This window comes from Sarcophilus harrisii, chromosome 2 (genome assembly GCF_902635505.1).
Source record: "Sarcophilus harrisii chromosome 2, mSarHar1.11, whole genome shotgun sequence".
In the NCBI taxonomy this organism is placed as follows: Eukaryota; Metazoa; Chordata; class Mammalia; order Dasyuromorphia; family Dasyuridae; genus Sarcophilus; species Sarcophilus harrisii.
Window position 1 is genome coordinate 359,404,468 of NC_045427.1, and position 20,232 is coordinate 359,424,699.

A 20,232-nucleotide genomic window follows, 5' to 3' on the forward strand; every position below is an offset into this window, starting at 1 on the left:
TTAAAATTGGGAGCATTTTTGTTTCTATTGAGCTTTGAGAAGTTGAACTCTTGAAATTCCATCATCTTCTCAGCACTGTTTTAGTTCCTTGAACCATACAAAGTTAAAATTGAGCAAGATCTCAGCGGTAAACAGACTGATTTTCTCATCTTACAAATGAGGAAACTGAGGTTCAGATATCATTCACTAATATACAAAGTAATTGGACATAAGGGGATTAGTCATTTCTAAGCTGTAGGCCTTAAATTCCTGTAGGACTAGAAAGGGAAGGTGGAAGGAAGAAAAAATTGAAGGGAGAAAAGCAGGGAAGAAAGAAAGAAGGAAGAAAGGAAAGAAGGAAAGAAGGAAAGAAGGAAAGAAGGAAAGAAGGAAGGAAAGAAGGAAGGAAGGAAGGAAGGAAGGAAGGAAGGAAGGAAGGAAGGAAGACAAGAAGGAAACAAGCACTTATGTACTGTGAACCAACCATTCTGCTAAGTGTCCTATATGTTATGACATTTGATCCTGAAAAGAATCCTGGAAGGTAGATGATATATATTATTATTATCATTCCCATTTCTGCTATGTCTATATCAGACAAAGTTAAGTGACAATTTAAGTGCCTTGCCCAAGGTCACACAGATAGTGAGTGTCTGAAGCAGGATTTAAACTCAGGTTTTTCTATTTCTTAATAGATGAGAGACACCGAGAGAGACACAGAGAGAAAATAAATATAACCAAAGAGAACCAAGCTATTCCACATTATGGACATTTGAATTTTTTAAAAATGTTAATCCATATAGCATGCTGTAAAATCTTGACATCTTAGCATAAAATAGATTTGGTTCAAAGAATTTGAGTTTGAATGCTTGTATTGACATTTGCCACTTCAGTGACCATGCCTAAGGTAACTGAACTTCTCAGGGCTTCTGTTGCCTCATTTGTAAAATGTGGAGGTTAGATTAACTATCTTGTAGGTAAGGTCTCTTCTGGCTTTAAGTTTTTGAATTTGTGACCTCCAAGTTCAAGGAAATTCGGCTATATTTTCCTTTTTATTTGAATCCAGAGGTGGCTATAAAATTTTCCTACATGTTATTTATAAGCACTGTCATCCATGAAATCTAGTGGTTTTTTTAAATGAACTTAGAAGTTATATGTTGATCTACAGTAATGTTACTTGTCTCACTTGGAAAAGGATGTTTTTTTAAAAACTTGAAACCTACTATGAATGCATTGAGAACTTTTTTTTTTTTTGAGGGGAGAGGAAATAGTTAAAATTCTTCTTTCTTTTCCCTTCTATTTCAAAATAACTTGCAAATTTATACCATCTCCTTAATATAAGTAGCTAAATAAACTTTCTGAATCTGACAGCAATAGGCCCAATAGTATTTCTTCATAAATATGGATTATCCCTGGAAATTAGTATATTTAGTTATGTGCCCTAATGCAAACTGAAGCAATTTTTTTTCTGCTCACACTCCAGGCTGATATTCTTTTTTTTTTCCCTGAGACAATTGGGGTTAAATGACTTACTCAGGGTCACGCAGCCAGAAGTGTTAAGTGTATGAGATCAGATTTGAACTCAGGTTCTCCTGACTTCAGGGTTAGTGCTCTATCTACTGCACCACTTAGCTGCCCTTAGGGTGATATTCTTTATGCAGTACAACTATGCTAGCCAACTTGCTTTTTCTGTCACAAGACACTTCCTTTCCTATGTTTGTATGTTGGTATGGTTGATATCCATTTATGGTTATACCTGTTATGCTCTACCTCCTTATGTCTGACTCCTTTGGAATCCCTAGGTTCCTTGAGAACTTAGCTCAAACCCCACTTTTCAGTGGACTTCTTTTCCCAATTCCCCTAATGTCCAGTGCTTTCCTCTATGAATTTACCTTCCATTAATCTTGTATATTATTTACATGGTAGTTCATCTCTTCCTTTTTGAGAATAGGAACTGTGTTTTTACTTTTCTTTGTATATCTGGAAATCATGATGGAAATTAGCGCATAGTGAGTGATAAATGCTTGTTAATTTGACTGTTTTACTCTGAATTTATGACTTTAAGTGTTCACTACATTCCTGCAGATTCTCCTTCATTTTTATTTATCTCTCCTCCCCACTTTTTTCTTTCTCTTTTATATCAAGTACTGGTTCCTGAAGTTCAAGATAAGAAGCCAGGCTAGCTAATGCAATAAGGTACTTTGAGAAGGAGATAAAAACTACACGGACCACACAATTGGATCCACCACTATCACTACTTTGCCTCTATCTCTAATAAGAAACTAATGGAGATAGCCCAATAACCTGAAAGCAGAGGCTGTCCAATGTCAGATGATTTAACATAAGAAAATGATGTTATTTTACTAGTGTAAAGGACATCAAAGAAGAGGAAGTTATGCTACTTCTAAGTATGGTGGGACCTTTGCATCAGATATGGAGCTAAAACTTTTTCCATTTTTATCTCCTTGATAGAATGTGAGTTCTTTGGGAATAGGGGCTCTCTTACCATTCAATTTTTATTTTTAATGTTAGCACAGTGCTTTGCACATAGTAAATAGTTAATAAATGCTTTATCCACTTGTTTTGCTCACCAGCTTCTTACTATATAACGTCCTGAACTCTATTCCAATATCCTACTTATCCCATGATTTTTGAGTTTATTTTTATAATTTTGTAATTTTTCTTTCTTTTCCTTTCTTCCTTCCTTCCTTCCTTCCTTCCTTCCTTCCTTCCTTCCTTCCTTCCTTCCTTCCTTCCTTCCTTCCTCCTTCCTTCCTCCTTTTCCTCCCTTCCTCTCTTCCTCCCTTCCTTCTTACCTTTCCTTCTGTCCCTCTATCCGTCCCAACTCCCTTCCCTTCCTTCTTCCTTCCATCTTTCTTTCCTTCCTTCCCTCCTTCCTCTTTTACTTTCTTCTTGCCTTCCTTCTCTCCCTATACTTCTTTACTTCTTTCCTTTCTTCCTTCCCTTCTTTGTTACCTCCTTCCTTCCTTTCTTGTTTCCTTGCTTTCTTCCTTCCCTCCCTCTCTCCTTCCTTCTTTCCTTCCTTGCTTCTTTCCTTTCTTCCTTTACTCCCTTACTCTATCTCTACTTCTTTACTTCCTTTCTTCCTGCCTTCTTTCCTTATGTTCTTCCTTCCTTCTCTCTTTCCTTCATTTCTTCTTTCCTTCTTTTCTTTCCTCCCTCATTCCCCCTCACCTTCTTTACTTCCTTTGCTTCTTCCCTCCTTTCTTCCTTCCCTTCTTCCTTCCTTCCTTGCTTGCTTCCCTTCTTCCTTCCCTCCCTGGCTCCCTCTCTATTTCTTCCATCATTCCTTCATTTGTTCTCTCCTCCCTTCTTTCCCTCTTTCTTTCTCTTCTTCCTTCCTTCCTTCCTTCAGTACCTCTTTTCCTCCCAACTTCCTTTGCTCCCTCCTCCTTCCTTTTCTTTCCTCCCTCCCTCACTCCCTCCCTTTTTTCCTTCTTTCTTTCCTTCCTTCCTTCCTTTTCCTCCCTCATTTTTCCTCAACTTCTTTACTTCCTTCTCTGATTCCCTCATTTCTTCCTTCTCTCCCTCTCTACTTCTTTATTTACTTACTTCCATTCTTCTTTTCTCCTCCCTTCCTTCTCTTTCCTTCATTCTTTCCTTCCTTCCTTTCTCTTCTTCCTTCCTTCCATATTTCCTTCCTTCTTTTTTTCCTGCCATTCCTTCCTCTTTCTCTCACTCCCTATTTCCTTCCTTCCTTCCTTCCTTCCTTCCTTCCCTCCCTAGATTTCTCTCTTTTCTTTACTTCCTTCCTCCCTTCTCTCATTTCTTCCTTTCTTCCTTCCCTCCTTCTTTCTTCCCTAATTCCTTCCTTCCCTTTTTCTTCTTTCTTCCTCTCTCCCTCCCTCTTTCCTTCCTTCCTTCCCTTCTTCTCTCCCTCCCTTTCTTCCTTTTCTCCCTCCTTCCTTTCCTCTGTTTCTGCCTTTCTCTCTGTCTCTATTTCTGCACCCACTCCATCTCTTTTTCTCCTTTCGTAGCTCCAATAAAAATATAGTTTAGAACCATCTCTACCCACCTTATTGTTAACTGAATTTGTGGCACACTTTCCTCATGAAATATCAATTTTACTTCACCTTCAACTTTCCCCCTTTTTTCAGCCTGTGTATTTGCATATTTGTGTACATTCATAATGCAGGAATTCAGGAATTTTTATTCTTTTGAAGGATATTCTTTTAAATATCCTTACCCTAAAATTTAAATTCATAATGAACATGCTTAGGTATTCTGGAAGTTGTTTTATATTCCATGTCACAGAGCTCAAAAACATTTATAATAGGTTATTATACGTCCTTCTTGATGTCATTTCATTCCCAAACTGCTTATCCTAAAATCAGTACTTCCTAATTCTGGATCACTGTTTTTCCCTCCTCCATTTTCTTATCTTCTGTACTGGAAAGGCTGTGGCACTCTGTCCTTTTAGAGGAGTATGAAATGAAGAGAAGAACAAAAATTAGAAAAGATTTGAAGTCTGAATCATAGATTTAGAGATGGGTGGTATCACATGAATTTTCTGTTTTGTTCCCCTAATTTTATAAATAAGGAAACAGATTCCTAAAGATGAAGTTATTTTCCCAAAGTCATATAAAGAGTTAACACCAGGGTCAAAACTTTATCCTTAATATGAGGTTGCCTCCTCTTTCCTGTGATGACCACTCCCCAAGAAAGGAACCCATCTTAAGAGTCTTTGTCATGCACAGTTAGCCACACTGCAATAAAATTTGGCTTTCCCTGAGAGACTCAATTTTTACTTTCCTCTTTACATCCTTTTCTCCACGCTCTTTCCTGGTTTTCCAATAACACCATTCCTCTACTCCTCCACTTCCCCTGTATGTAAAGAGATTGAAAAAAAAAATTACACACTAACACACACACACACACACACACACACACACACACAGAGTCCTTTTAAGCCATACTTCTTTTATCCAGAATGGACAAAAAGGAAACTCTGGATCCCCCTCATCTCTTTGCTCCACCTTCCCCAACATAGTGACTTCCCTCTGCATTCCTTTGTCCCCTATGCTGATTCCCATATGAATAAATATGGCTTTTTTTTCATGAAATATTAGTTTAATCCTTTCACCTTTCTTCCTCGTGCCTTTTTCAAAATTCTACTACCACCATTCAGTGCAAGTGTGATTATGCTACCATGTTTGGCTTTGGTGCTGCTCTGTTGACTTATATTGAATAATGAATATTGTGTGGAAAATCACTGAAACTGAATTATAGTCCTAATTTTGATACTTCAAATCTTTATGACCTTTGTCAATTCACTTAAACTCTATGATTTCATTTCTCCATCAATGCAATGAGGATATTAAAGCTTGCCTACCTTTGTAGTCAAGCTTTTGTGAAGAAAGTGAGGTATATACCTTGGAGAATAGAAAACTATATATAAACATGATGACATGCTTCTGTTTTCTGGGGCCAAGATAGGAAAAAAGTGTTCCTTTATTGTGATTGATTTTAAAAATGATAGTTCAAAAATATTTGAAGAAAATTGTGATGACATATTCTTTCTCTAAGTTTTATATTTTCTAAACTAAATATTTCCTATTGCTTAAACTGATCAGTTTACTCTTATTGATACTCTTATTATTCTGATCACCTTTTCCTAAAGTTTGTTAATGTTCCCATATGAAATGTGATGCTTCATCTCGACTTTTGTATAGCCAAGTAGGGTTCAATGGGACTTTATTGTTATTGAATCATTCAGGCATGTCTGACTCTTTCTAATGCCATTTAGGGTTTTCTTGGCAGAGATATTTGCTTATCTATACAATTAAAGAAATGAGGTAGATAAAGTGATAGATCTGATGTGCCACTTGTCTTACAACTCTAAAATACTAAATTAGCAAATGCTTTCTGAGTGACAGAGAATGGTATGGTGGAAGGATATTTAGATGTAACTAATTATGGAGAGGACTTTAGATATCCAATTCAATTCACTAAACATTTATTAAACATCTACTATATGCCAGGCATTCAACTAAACTCTGGAGATGCAAAAAGAAGCAAAAGCCAGTCTCCATCCTTAAGGAGGGCAACAACATACAGAGAAATATATACAAAACAGGTGATAACCAAATGAAGAACAGCACTAGAATTAAGAGGGGTTAGGAAAGGCTTGCTATAATAAGAGAGATTTTAGTTGGAACTAAAGGAAGCTGGGAAGCTTAGCAATCAGAATAGAGGAGAATGAGCATTCCAGGCATAGGAGACAGCCAGGCAAAATGCTCTGAGCCCAGAGAGCTACAATGTCACCAATTCTACCTCGTTCATCAATCTACAGATAAGTAAAAAGAACTAGAATTCAGTGTGAGGTACCCTTTACTACAAATTTAGGCCTTATTTAATTATAGAAACAAAGCTACTACTTCCCCAGTTCAAAGTCTTCTTAAACTTGAAAGGATTGCAGTTACTTTCCTTTTGAAAAAGTCATTTTCTTTCACATCTTGATGGCTCTACCTTCTAGATCAGTTCTGAATGATTCCAAACTAGGGCTTCCCCAAGAAAGTCCCCATTGGTAAATACAGATTTCTATTAAAAATGCTGTCACCAACCATTGATAAAAGGAAAATAACTTTGTTTTTTATATTTAAATACAAACTGAACTTCATTCTTTCCATTTCTAAGAGCAAAATTTCGTTTTCTTTGTGGAGACGCTCTTGGAGCCTTGGAACCTTGTAGCCACTACCACCCCCACTCCCCCACCTTGAAAACTGGGCTGTTGCTATTTAAAAGCATACTCGTCTTGGACTATGTAAAAAAGTATTAATTGTGGGCACTCTCGAGATGAAAGTGACCAACATTTTAATTGTGCTCCAAGTGTTTAGGAACCAAACAAAAGGCTTCCTTGTGAACCTGCCAATTAAAGGGACTAGAGGGGGGTGAGGGAAGCAAAGCCAGAGAGAAAAATACGTGACCAGGCCCACTTTGGGTTAGTTAAGGTCAAGGTTCAGCAGGGATGCACTGGGTTCTCAGAGAACTTTTCTTTTCTTTCTTTCTTTTTCTTTTTTGCTTTCTTTTTTTTTTTTTTTTTTTTTTTTTTTGTGGGAGAGCCTGTAGAAAATTAGACTGAGCTGAGCAGGTTCATTAAACAAATCTATCAGCACTTTGTCTCAAGGATAGCTTTTATCCGGAAAAAGTAAAGAAAAAAATTCTAGTCCAAATTTAAAGTTAATTCTTGGTATAGTTGAAAATGTGCTGGACTTCTGAGTCAGGAGACCCACATTTCTATCCTGGGTTCTGTTGCCTGTGTGACTTTCATGTCTCCTTTGTCTAATATCCTAATCTGTAAAATGGGGGAAAGAATCCTAACACCAATGACCTCACAAGTTTTTTGTTTTGTTTTTTATATTTTGTGGAACTCTCTTTAAAAGGGAATTCCTTTGCTTACCACTACTCTTATTACTATTATTACCCTGTTCTCAGAAATTCATTCAGAAAATCATCACACTGCCATTATTCTTTTTAATTTTATATTCTCCAGACTACTGAATCTGTGGATGAAATGACTGCTTTATCTAATTGAATAAAAGTATCAGGATATAAGGGCAGCTAGGTGGTACAGAGGATAGAGTGCTGGGCCTCGAATCAGGAAGATCTCAGCTCAAATACAGCCTCAGATACTTATTAGCTGTGTGACCTTGTGCAAATCACTTAGCCCCATTTTCCTTAGTTTCCACATCTATAAAAGGATCTGGAAAAGAAAATGGCAATAGATACTATAAATGGCCAAAAATACTAGATATCCTAATATATTTGCCAAGAAAGCTTCAAATGGAGTCACAAAAAGTCAGACATGACTGAAATGACCAAAGAACAAATGTAAATTTATTTTCTTCACACTCACTAAAAGTATCTATGGGATACCATCAGAAACAGATAGGATTATCAACATCATCATTATCAAAATTATTCTTTTAAAATTCTCATCACTTTGATGGAATTGAGAGAAAAATATCACAGGGACAACTAGATATATCCTTCATCATTCTTTTTTATTTAATGAAAGTTTGTTTTTTACATACTTGAATAAAAGTATTTCAATGATAAGCAAATGCTCTGTGGGTCTCCTGAAAGCATCCTTGATACATTTCCAGTGAGAACAATGGAGATGATATGTCATTCATCCTGTTCCTACATGCTTTTGATAACCTCTGTTAAATTTATTATTATAATAATAAACACATCTATATTTTATGTAACAATTATAGCTAAATAAACATTTATATAACACATAAATATATGATATGACATGTTATATAATTAACAATTGTAATAGTTATTTATATACTATAATAATATTTGTTGTTGTGTTATTGTGTTGTGTTGTCAGCCTCCATAGGAGGAGAGATAGGGCTTTTCACATTTCCTACTAAAGAGGGGGGAAAAGGAGATGTGGCAGCATGTCTTCTCAATGATAAACTCCCATAGTATTGGCCTTTTTGTCAGAAAGAAATTCCCCAACAACACATTATAGTCTAGTGATAAAAGAGATTTTGGGTAAAACCCCATTCTCAATGGTCAGGCCACCCGGCAGGACTGTAGGAAAACTGTCAGTTCATCTGAGAGTTTGGCCTGAGCCCCAGGGCTCCAATGGATCTTGATTGTTTCCTCTAATAATAAAGAGGAGAATGTCTTTGCCATCCACAAAGGATTCTTTCTCCACTGGTATTGAGCACAGTCACATGATAAAGGCCACCCATCAGGGCTAAGCTAATGACCAAAACACAAGAACAATGTTGCACCTGCCTTACTGTGCTCAGGGCTGACAAGCTCTCCTAGCCCCCCTCATCTCTTGATCTATTCAGTCAGCTGCTGCTTTATAGCTTTAATGTCAATTAAAGAGATGCCCAGTTTTGAACACTCAGTACTTGGGAGTGGGGAGACCTGAGTTTGAATCTAGATTTTGCCATTCAGCAGATTAGCAAATTAAAAATAGAGACTAAAACTAAATAATCTCTTAGAATTCTCCACTTTTCCACTGAGTATTTCCAGGGACCTTAGACACTATTTAGAGTCATTAGGTTAGCTTCATGGGTTTAAGAATTGAGAGGGATCTTAGCAATAATTTAGTCCAATCTCTTCATTTTACAGCACAGTGGTGCCAGACATAAAAAATAACTTCCCCAAATCAAAGGAACACCCTATCATTTCACAAATAAGGAGACTGAAGCCTATTCATACTAGATGACTTCTTCAACTTCCCACAGCTTGTAAGCAGCAGAACTGGCATTTGAGCCCCTTCTGCAGAATAAGATACATTATAATTTTCTATCTTATTATAGGCTTTCATTGATCTTGTGCTTCAGGGCTGTTTTCTACTAAGGTTATATATCTTTGGAGGCTCAAGAGACATTCACTGGCACAAGTGTTTAGTGCAGTGTATATAACAAATAAAAAATAGTCTTGCTTACTCATTTTCAATTGACTCCAACTTTCCATTATCCCATTTGGGATTTTCTTGGTGGAGATATTGAAGTGATTTGCCATTTCCTTCTCCAGTTCATTTTACAGATGAGGAAACTGAGGCAAACAGAGTTAAATTACTTATCCAGGATCAAAAGAAGTAAGTGCCAAATTTTGAAGTCAGGAAAATGAGTCTTCCTTACCTCAGACCTGGTACTCTTTCTCTAGGTCATCTAGCTGCCTAAAATGAGGACCATTAAATCATATATAGACTCCTTGAGCCCTATGTATTGACTATGAAAACCAAATATTAACATCATTTATGTTCTATCATTTTTTTATTTATTAACCACTATTTCCCAATGCATTTCAATCTGTGGACTGCATTTGAGAGTGTTGCTGACTGTTATTTATTTAACACCTTTGGTGGAGTAGAGAGCTGGTGTTAGTATCTAGAAAACCTGTACTACTTCTGATATTATGAATCTGTGACTCTGGAGAAATCACTTAACTTCTCTGTGACCCAGTCAACTTTGAAATTTTAAGTGGCAGAGTAGTTACATATTTATGTTGATAGGTGCAGTTTTCTTACTGGGAGACATATATATTAATGAAATCACAGACATCTCCTACCTCCCCAAACAAGAGAGAAACTAAATGATACAGTGGATAAAACCTGCAGCATATCTGGAGTCAGGAAGACTAATCACCCTGTCTTCAAATCTGGCCTCAGTCACTTTCTATATGACTTGAGCAAGTCACTTTACTCTGTTTACCATAGTTTTCTCATCTGTAAGATGAGCTAGAGAAGAAAATGACAAACCACTCCAGTATATTTGCCAAGCAAATCCCAAATGGTGTCACAAAGAGTTGAATATGACTGAAATAACTGAACAGCAGCTCCAAATAGTAGAAAGAGCCCTGGGTGGGGAGTAAGGGGCTATTAACTTAATATATATTCTTGGATTCTCAATACCTCAGTTTCTGCCTTTGTAAAAATAAGGGCTTAAATTAAGCAATCTTTTTTTCTAGTTTTGACATTTTATGTTCTATGATTCTAAGAATCAAGCTGGGTATATTCTGGGAACAGTGAGTTGTTCATTCTAGTGGAATCATAAAGTATGTAAGGGAAAGGTGGTGTTAGGAGGTTAAACTAGAAAAAGAGAATTACAGATTCTCAGAGATAGAAGGGATCTATAAGGTTTTCAGTTCAACCTGGATGAGCAAGGCATTCTATACCAATCTCTAAGTTCCCATACAATTTATTTTTGAAGTAGTGAAGAATTTACTACTTCGAGTCAAGCTATCATACTTGCAGACAGTTATCTTTGCTAGACAGTTTCAATCAACCAACAAACATTTATTAAGTGCCTACTATGGGCCTGGAACTATAATAAATACTGGAGATAGAAAAAAATTCAATCCCTGCTTTCAAGAAGTTTACAGTCTAATTGAAAATAGATTGCTTCATAAAAGCAATCTTCAATTACTTTTAATCTACCCATTAATTCTGGGTCTATCTTCTGGGTTCCAGTCAAAAAACCACAATTTTTTTCCCACAAGACACTGTTTAAATAGACTGTGGACCATACTAGGAATAATAATGTAATATGTTTAGTGGATAGAGCACTGTGCCTGGAATTGAGAAGACCTGAGTTAAAATCTTGCCTCAGAAACTTACTTAAATGTGTGATTCCAAGGAAGTCATTAAAGTCATTTAAACAAAGTCATTTGTCTCAGTTTCTTCATCTGGGAAAAAAAAATGTGTTTAATGTAACACCTACCCTCCCAGAATTGTTGTGAAGATCAAATGAGATGTTTGTAAGGTGATTTGCAAACTGAAAGTCCTACATTATGGGAGCTATAATCATCATCTTTATCACCACTGCCACTACCATCAGCACTACCACAATCATCGTCATCATTGTCCTTATCAACAACATTTTATGTTGTAGGTAATGGAGAGTCCATTTTTTTTTTTTTGCAAGAAGTGATATAATGGGGGCGGAGCCAAGATGGCGGAGAAGGCACACTCGACTTTCTAAGCTCTTCTCTTACCCTCTTTATCAATATTATATCAAGCCTCAAAAATAGTCTTGACTGCTACAATTCGTAAAGATAAGAAGTAGAACAACTCACCAGCCGAAGAAAATCTGCAGTCTCGCCAAAAAAAAAGGTTGGTTCCGGGGCCAGGGGGGAGATCAGTGCAGACTGGGAGAGAAATTAGGATCTGAGGAGAGCCTCAAACCGAAAGTGAAAGCACAGATCTCAGCACAAGCACAAAGCCCCAACCCGCAGTACAGGGCTTTTCCTTAGGGCAGTTGCGAACCTGCACGGCAGGAGGATGCAGCCCAGGTTAGCCTCCAATCTGCGCAGTGGGGAGCTCGGCTTGGGGCCATAGAGCTTTTCCAGGGCTGATTTGCATCAGGCAGAGATGCTGGGGCAGAGTTCGCTGCAGTCTGTGGTCAGCGGCTAATACTCATAGTCCCACAAGAGGCTCCGGCCTGGGGCAGTGACACTTTCACCCCTTAGTCTCTAGCCGAGGGCAATAGCTAACCCACACAGCCCAACTGGGCACTTCGATAGCTCGGCCAGTGCTGAATCCACTTCCTGTTGGGGAAGGGAAAACTTCACTCAGAGCATGCCCATCCTGAGCGAAATCGGTTTACATCTCTCCCTGCTCTGCAGAGGAAGCTGGTAACCCCTTGCCTAGGAGACATACCATAAAGGCTTTAAAACATGAATAAAAAGATGAAAAGAACGATCGACAGCTTCAATGCAGAAAAAGAACAGGTCAGCAAACCTGAAGAGACCTCAAACAATAAAAGTGCATCAGACTGTCCTCCTTTACATGATGCTCTCATAGAAGAGACCATTAAAAGTCTCAAAAGAGAGTTAGAAGATAAATGGGGAAGGAAAGAAACCCTTACAAGAGAGAACAACTTCCTGAAATGAATTGGAAAAGTTAAAACCCCAGGAAATGCAGGAAACAAAATTGGTGAATTGAAAATAAAGAATTCACTAGAAAGTAGGATTTGTGAATTGGAAAAGACAAAGAACTGCAAAAGAAAGTAGGATCTGTGAATTGGAAAAGAAAATAATTCACTAAAAATTATAAATGGAAAAAAAATTCCACAGACCAAAACAATACATTTAAAAACTCAATTGGACATATACAGAAAGAAGTAAAAAGCTAATGAAGAAAAAATTTTTAAAAATTAGAACTGAACAAATAGAAATAATGATTCATTGAGACAGCAAAACAGTCAAGCAAAAAACAAAAATGACAAACTGGAAAAAACCATGAATTATCTACTGAAAACGACAGACTTGGAAAATAGATCTAGGAGAGATAATCTGAGGATTATTGGACTTTCTTGAAAACTATGAGAAAAAGGGCCTAGATACTATTTTCAAGAAATCATCAAGAGAACTGCCCAGATGTAATAGAATCAGAAGGTAAAATAGGCATTGAAAGAATTATCAAACACCTTCTGAAAGAACCCAAAATAAAACCCCAAGGAATATTGTGGAATTTCAGAACCATCAGATTAAGGAAAAATTTTACAAGCAAAAAAAACATTTAAATACCGAGGTGCCATAATAAGGATCACCCAAGATCTGGCTGCCCTACATTAAAGGAACGAAGGGCCTGGAATATGATATTCCGAAAGGCACAAGAACTGGGATCAGCCAAGAATAAACTACCCAGCTAAGCTGGAGCATTTTTCTTCCAGGGAAGAAGATGATTTAATGAAACAAATGAATTCCATTTGTTTCTGAAGAAAAACCAGAACTAAACAAAAAATTTGATCTCCAACCATAGAACTCAAGAGATGCAGAAAAGGTAAAAATAACTCTTGAGAATTGTATTTCTGCTGTGGATATACAAAAAGAATACATGTATAAGTTGATTGTACTGATATAACATAAAAAGGGAAGTAGATATGGAAAAGGGATGATGGCAAAATAAGGTTGGAAGGAGGGATAAAAAGAGGGAAATCACATCCCACAAAGAGGCAAAGGAAACTTATCATATCTGAGGGAATTTAGAGAGGGGGAGGGACATTGTGAATCTTACCTCATCGAGTTGGTCAAAGAAAATAATTGACATTTGTTTTAGAGAAAATACTCTCCTCATTAAAACGGGGAGAGGAAAAGGGAAAAGAAAAGAGTAAAAGGGAAGGAAGGGAAAAGACTCAAAGGGGGATGGAGGGATTATAAAGAGGGTAAGCATCGTGATACAAGAGGGGACATAATTGAAGGGGGGAAAGAGGTTGGGGAGGCAAGAATAAATAAAGCATAATCTGAGGTTATAGGATGGAAATCAGTTAGTAATCTAAATAAATGTGAATGGGATGAACCCCATAAAGAGAAGGAGATAGAGACTGATCGTCAGAACCACAATATGTTGTTACAAGAAACAAAGCAGGAGATACAATGAGTAAAGGTAAAAGGAGCAAAATCATTATGCTTAGGTGAAGTCAAAAGAGGGGTGCCATCCTTATCTCAGATCACAAAAAGCAAAATTGATCTAATTAAAAGAGATAAGGAAGGAAACTACATCCTGTTAAAGGTAGCATAAACAACAAGCAATATCAATATTAAAACATATATGCACCAAGTGGTATGGCATCCAACTTCCTAAAGGAGAAGTTAGAGAGTTGCAAGAAGAAATAGACAACAAAAATTGTAATAGTGGGAGATCTCAACCTTGCACTCTCAGAATTAGACAAATCAAACCACAAAACAAATAAGAAAGAAATTAAAGAAGTAAATAGAATATGAGAAAAATTAGGTATGTTGGATCTTTGGAGAAAATTGAATGGAGATAGAAAGGAATATAGTTTCTTCTCAGCAGTTCATGGAACCTATTCAAAAATTGACCATATATTAGGACATAAAGACCTCAAAATTAAATGGAAGAAAGCAGAAATAGAAAATGCTTTGTTTTCAGATCGTGATGCAATAAAAAGTACATTCAACAAAAACTTAGGGGGAAATAGACCAAAAGTAATTGGAAACTAAACAATCTCATCTTAAAGAATGATTGGGTGAAGCAGCAAATTACAGAATGAATAATTTCACCAAGATAATGACAATGATGAGACATCATACCAAATTTGGGGATGCAGCCAAAGCAGTAATAAGAGGGAATTTTATATCCTTAGAGGCTTTCTTGAATAAAACAGAGAAAGAAAAGATTAATGAATTGGGCTTCAACTAAAAAACTAAAAAGACCAAATTAAAACCCCCAATCAAATACTAAATTGGAAATTTAAAATTAAAAGGAGAAATTAAAATATTGAAAGTAAAAAAAACTATTGAACTAATTAATAAAACTAAGAGTTTTCTATGAAAAAGCCAATAAAATAGATATGCCTTTGGTAAATCTGATTAGAAAAAGGAGGAGGAAAATGAAATTAGTAGTCTTAAAATGAAAAGGAGAACTTCCACCAATGAAGAGGAAATTAGAGAAATAATAAGGAGTTATTTTGCTCAACTTATGCCAATAAATTTGATAACCTAAGTGAAATGGATGACTACCTCCAAAAATATAGACTCCCAGACTAAAGAGGAGGAAGTAAATTGCTTAAATAGTCCCATTTCAGAAAAAGAAATAGAACAGGCAATTAAACAACTCCCTAAGAAAAAAATCACCAGGACCAGATGGATTTAATGTGAATTTTACCAAACATTTAAAGAACAATTTCCTAATGCTATATAAATTATTTGATAAAATAGGCAATGAAGGAGTCCTACCAAATTCCTTCATGACACAGACATGGTACTGATACCCAAACCAGGTAGGCTGAAAACAGAGAAAGAAAATTATAGACCAATCTCCCTAATGAATATTGATGCTAAAATCTTTAAATAAGATATTAGCAAAAGACTACAGAAAATCATCTCCAAGATAATACACTATGATCAAGTAGGATTTATACCAGGAATGCAGAGCTGGTTCAATATTAGGAAAACTATCAATATAATGGGCCATGTTAATAACCAAATTAACAAACACCATATGATCATCTCAATAGATGCAGAAAAGCATTTGATAAAATCCAACATCCATTCCTATTAAAAACACTTGAGAGTATAGGAATAAATGGACTTTTCCTTAAAATAATCAGAGCATCTATTTAAAACCATCAAGCATCATATGTAATGGAGACAAACTGCAACCATTCCCAATAAGATTTGGAGTGAAACAAGGTTGCCCACTATGACCGGTACTATTTAATATTGTATTCGAAACGCTAGCTTTAGCAATAAGAGCTGAGAAAGAGATTAAAGGAATAAGAATAGGCAATGAGGAAACCAAATTATCACTCTTTGCCAATGACATGATGGTTAATTAGAGAACCCAGAGATTCTACTAAAAGTTATTAGAAATAATCCACAACTTTAGCAAAGTTGCTGGTTATAAAATAAACCCACATAAGTCATCAGCATTGTTATATATCACTAACAAAATCCAACAGTCAGAGTTACAAAGAGAAATTCCATTTAAAGTAACTACTGATAATATAAAATATTTAGCAATGTATCTGCCAAGGGAAAATCAGAAACTTTATGAGCAAAATTACAGACCACTTTTCACACAAATTAAGTCTGATCTAACCAATTGGAAAAATATTAAATGCTCTTGGATAGGGCGAGCAAATATAATAAAGATGACAATATTACCTAAACTAATCTATTTATTTAGCGCTATACCAATTAGAGTCCCAAAAAACTATTTTAATGACCTAGAAAAAATAACAACAAAGTTCATATGGAAAAACAAAAGGTCAAGAATTTCAAGGGAATTAATGAAAAAAAAAATCAAATGAAGGTGGCTTAGCTGTACCAGATCTAAAATTGTATTATAGAGCAGCAGTTACCAAAACTATTTGGTATTTGCTAAGGAATAGATTAGTTGATCAGTGGAATAGATTAGATTCAAGGGATAAAACAGTGAACAAATATAGCAACCTAGTCTTTGACAAACCTAAAGATCTCAGCTTTTGGGATAAGAACTTACTGTTTGATAAAAATTGCTGGGAAAATTGGAAACTAATATGGCAGAAACTAGGCATTGATCCATACTTAACAACGACACCAAGATAAGGTCAAAATGGGTTCCAGACCTAGGCATAAAGAATGAAATTATTAATAAATTAGAGGAACACAGGATAGTTTACCTCTCAGACCTGTGGAAGGGGAAGGTCTTTATGACCAAAGAAGAACTAGAGATCATTACTGATCACAAAATAGAAAATTCCGATTATATCAAACTGAAAAGTTTTTGTACAAACAAAACTAATGCAGACAAGATTAGAAGGGAAGCAATAAACTGGGAAAATATTTTTTACAGTCAAAGGTTCTGATAAAGGCCTCATTTCCAAAATATATAGAGAATTACCTCTAATTTATAAAAAATCAAGCCATTCTCCAAATGAAAAATGGTCAAAGGATATGAACAGACAATTCTCAGATGAAGAAATTGAAACTATTTCTAGTCATATGAAAAGATGCTCCAAGTCATTATTAATCAGAGAAATGCAAATTAAGACAACTCTAAGATACTACTACACACCTGTCAGATTGGCTAAGATGACAGGAAAAATAATGATGATTGCTGGAGGGGTGGGAAAACGACATTGATGCATTGTTGATGGAGTTGTGAACGAATCCAACCATTTTAGAGTAGTTTGGAACTATGCTCAAAAAGTTTTCAAACTGTGCATACCCTTTGATCCAGCAATGTTACTACTGGGATTATATCCCAAAGAGATTAAAGAAGGGAAAGGGACCTGTATGTGCACGAATGTTTGTGGCAGCCCTTTTGTAGTGGCTAAAAACTGGAAACTGAATGGATGTCCATCAGTTGGAGAATGGCTGAATAAATTGTGGTATATGAATATTAGGAATATTACTGTTCTGTAAGAAATGACCAACAGGATGATTTCAGAAAGGCCTGGAGAGACTTACACGAACTGATGCTGAGTGAAATGAGCAGGACCAGGAGATCATTATATACTTCAACAACAATACTATATGATGACCAGTTCTGATGGACCAGGCCATCCTCAGCAACGAGATCAACCAAATCATTTCCAATGGAGCAGTAATGAACTGAACCAGCTATGCCCAGAAAAAGAACTCTGGGAGATGACTAAAAACCATTACATTGAATTCCCAATCCCTATATTTATGCACATCTGCATTTTTGATTTCCTTCACAAGCTAATTGTACAATATTTCAGAGTGTGATTCTTTTTATACAGCAAAATAACGTTTTGGTCATGTATACTTATTGTATATCTAATTTATATTTTAATATATTTAACATCTACTGGTCATCCTGCCATCTAGGGGAGGGGGTGGGGGGGGTAAGAGGTGAAAAATTGGAACAAGAGGTTTGGCAATTGTTAATGCTGTTAAGTTACCCATGCATATATCCTGTAAATAAAAGGCTATTAAAAAAAAAAAGAAGTGTTATAATGAAAACAGTTGTGTAAAACATAAGATGGCAATTGTAAGTAGGCCAGATTGAAAAGCGGATGAATTAGAAGTGGGAAAATTTTAAAACAGAATATCTATATCTCTGCTCTTTACTATCTGTATGACATTGAACAAGCTACTTAATATCCTTGTCCTTCAGTTTCTTCATCTGTAAAGTTATGGAATTAATGTAAGCCCTTATTTTTACGGAGGCAGATACTGAGGTTTTGAGAATCCAAGAATATATATTATGTTAATAGCTCCTTACTTCCCACCCAGGGCTCTTTCTGCTTTAATATAAGATCTCTGAGTTCTCTTCATGCCCTGGATATAAAATCTATGATCCTGTGACTTGAGAAATAAATTTTATTCATACAGATATCAAGGAAGTATCCCTCCCAAATGTAGAGGATATCTTATGCCAGCATTTGATTCCTTGACTCCATTAGAAATCATTCTTTGTATCCTTGTGGAGATGAGCACACATGTGGAGATGATTAACAGAACCTTCACTGAACCTCACAGACTTGGGATCAAAGTTGTAACCCTAACCTAGAGAACCATTCACTTCAATTATCATAACAAGGGTGGGATCTTCCAAACAACCAGTACAAGGTGGAGGAGGCATGTTGTAGTGAAGAATATAGGGGTAGATTTTAAATACTTGATTTCAGTTTCATTTCCATCTCTTAATAGTTATTCAACTTTGGAGAAATCATTTCTAAGCCTCGGTTTTCTTCTCTGTGAAATGAAGGCACTAGGTTAGATTGAAACCTTTAGTATAAGATCCTTAGCAATCCTAATAATCTATAAATAAATCACACATGCCTTTTATTTTTTTGCTTACTCTGTCCTCACTATGATGGGCTTTCCTTTTCTTTCCACTTATATGAATTATATCCACTTTCTCAGAGCTGGAGGACTAGCATCTCTAGTGTGAGAGTTTGCCAAGCCATGTTTTGATGGCTGTTTATTCACCTTTGGTGTGTGTCTTTTATCCAACTCTCATCTGTGGCTCCAAGTTGCTGTAGTATGTCCAATTCAGTAAGGCATCTCAGCATGGGCAAAAACAGTTTGAGGGTAACTGTTGCCGAGTTGGGATGATATCTTCCCCAGGCAAGTGAAGAGTTTCCTGGGTAGAACAAATAGGTAGATAACACTGTTTGTTCCAAAAGCCAAGAAGGCAGTTGAAGGAGACATTGTAGAGGATGTACAGCTTGGTCAGATATTAAAGAAACAAAGATCATTCACTGTATCCTGGGCCTTGGCTAGTCATCTTGTCTTTTCTCTTGCAATTAGAATTTAATAATTCAAGAAGAGGAGTAAGGCTCATGACGTTGTACACCTCCTTCTCAGTTAAATCTAATTCATGCACAAGTCAAAACATCATCTATGATATCATTGTTCTTGTTCAAAAAATGAAGGGCAAACTCAGAACAAAATCTCCTAACTCATAACAGTCCAAAGGCAGCATTCAGGCAGCCAGAATTTCCTAGGAAGTGCTCCTTAAAATTGGGCCATAGGTGGGAATAAGGCAAGCAATCATTCAGAAGGCAGTTAAGTATGTATGATGGTCCAGAAACTATACAAGGCATCAGGAATAGAAAGACCAAAACAAAACCTCAAGTGAAACAACAAAAAGTGCTTCTTTCTGTTAGGGATTTTACATTTTAATGAAAGAAATAACCTACATATTATGTATATGTTTGTGTGGCATGTATATGCATGCATTGTATACATGTCCATATAGAAGATGGGCAAAACAGATAATATAACTAAGGAAAGGTTCTAGTGCCTGGGGAATGTTGGAAGCAGGGAGAAAAGACAATGAAAGATTTCATGAAGATAGTGTTAAGCTTAAGTTGAGGTGAAGAAAATAAAGGAATCCAAGAGATAAGGTGGGAAAATAGTTTATTCTATGCATAGGAGACAGCTAGTACAAAAGTTAAAAAAGCAGTTTAAAAAGATTTTTGCATACAAGAAACAGCAAGAAATATAATTTGACTAGACTTTATAAAGGTTGATGAAACTGGTATGCTGGAGCCAGATAATAGAAGACTCTTGCAGACAATTGTTAAGTCAGGGCTTGATTTATTGTTTTGTTGATTTTTTTTAAGACTTAGGAAAGCAATGGAGAAAATGTTACTAATGCAGATAAAATTTAAAAGTATGTCAGGGTACAATTTCTTTTTCTTTTTTTCTCTTCTGGAAAGATTATAAATGACATATAGACAGGGGTAAAGTATTGTTAGGGGCAATGAGACGTTCTCTCTGAGATATGCCATGTGGCCTATTTGCCATGTCACCTGAGGCCGGAAGTTGTGTCTT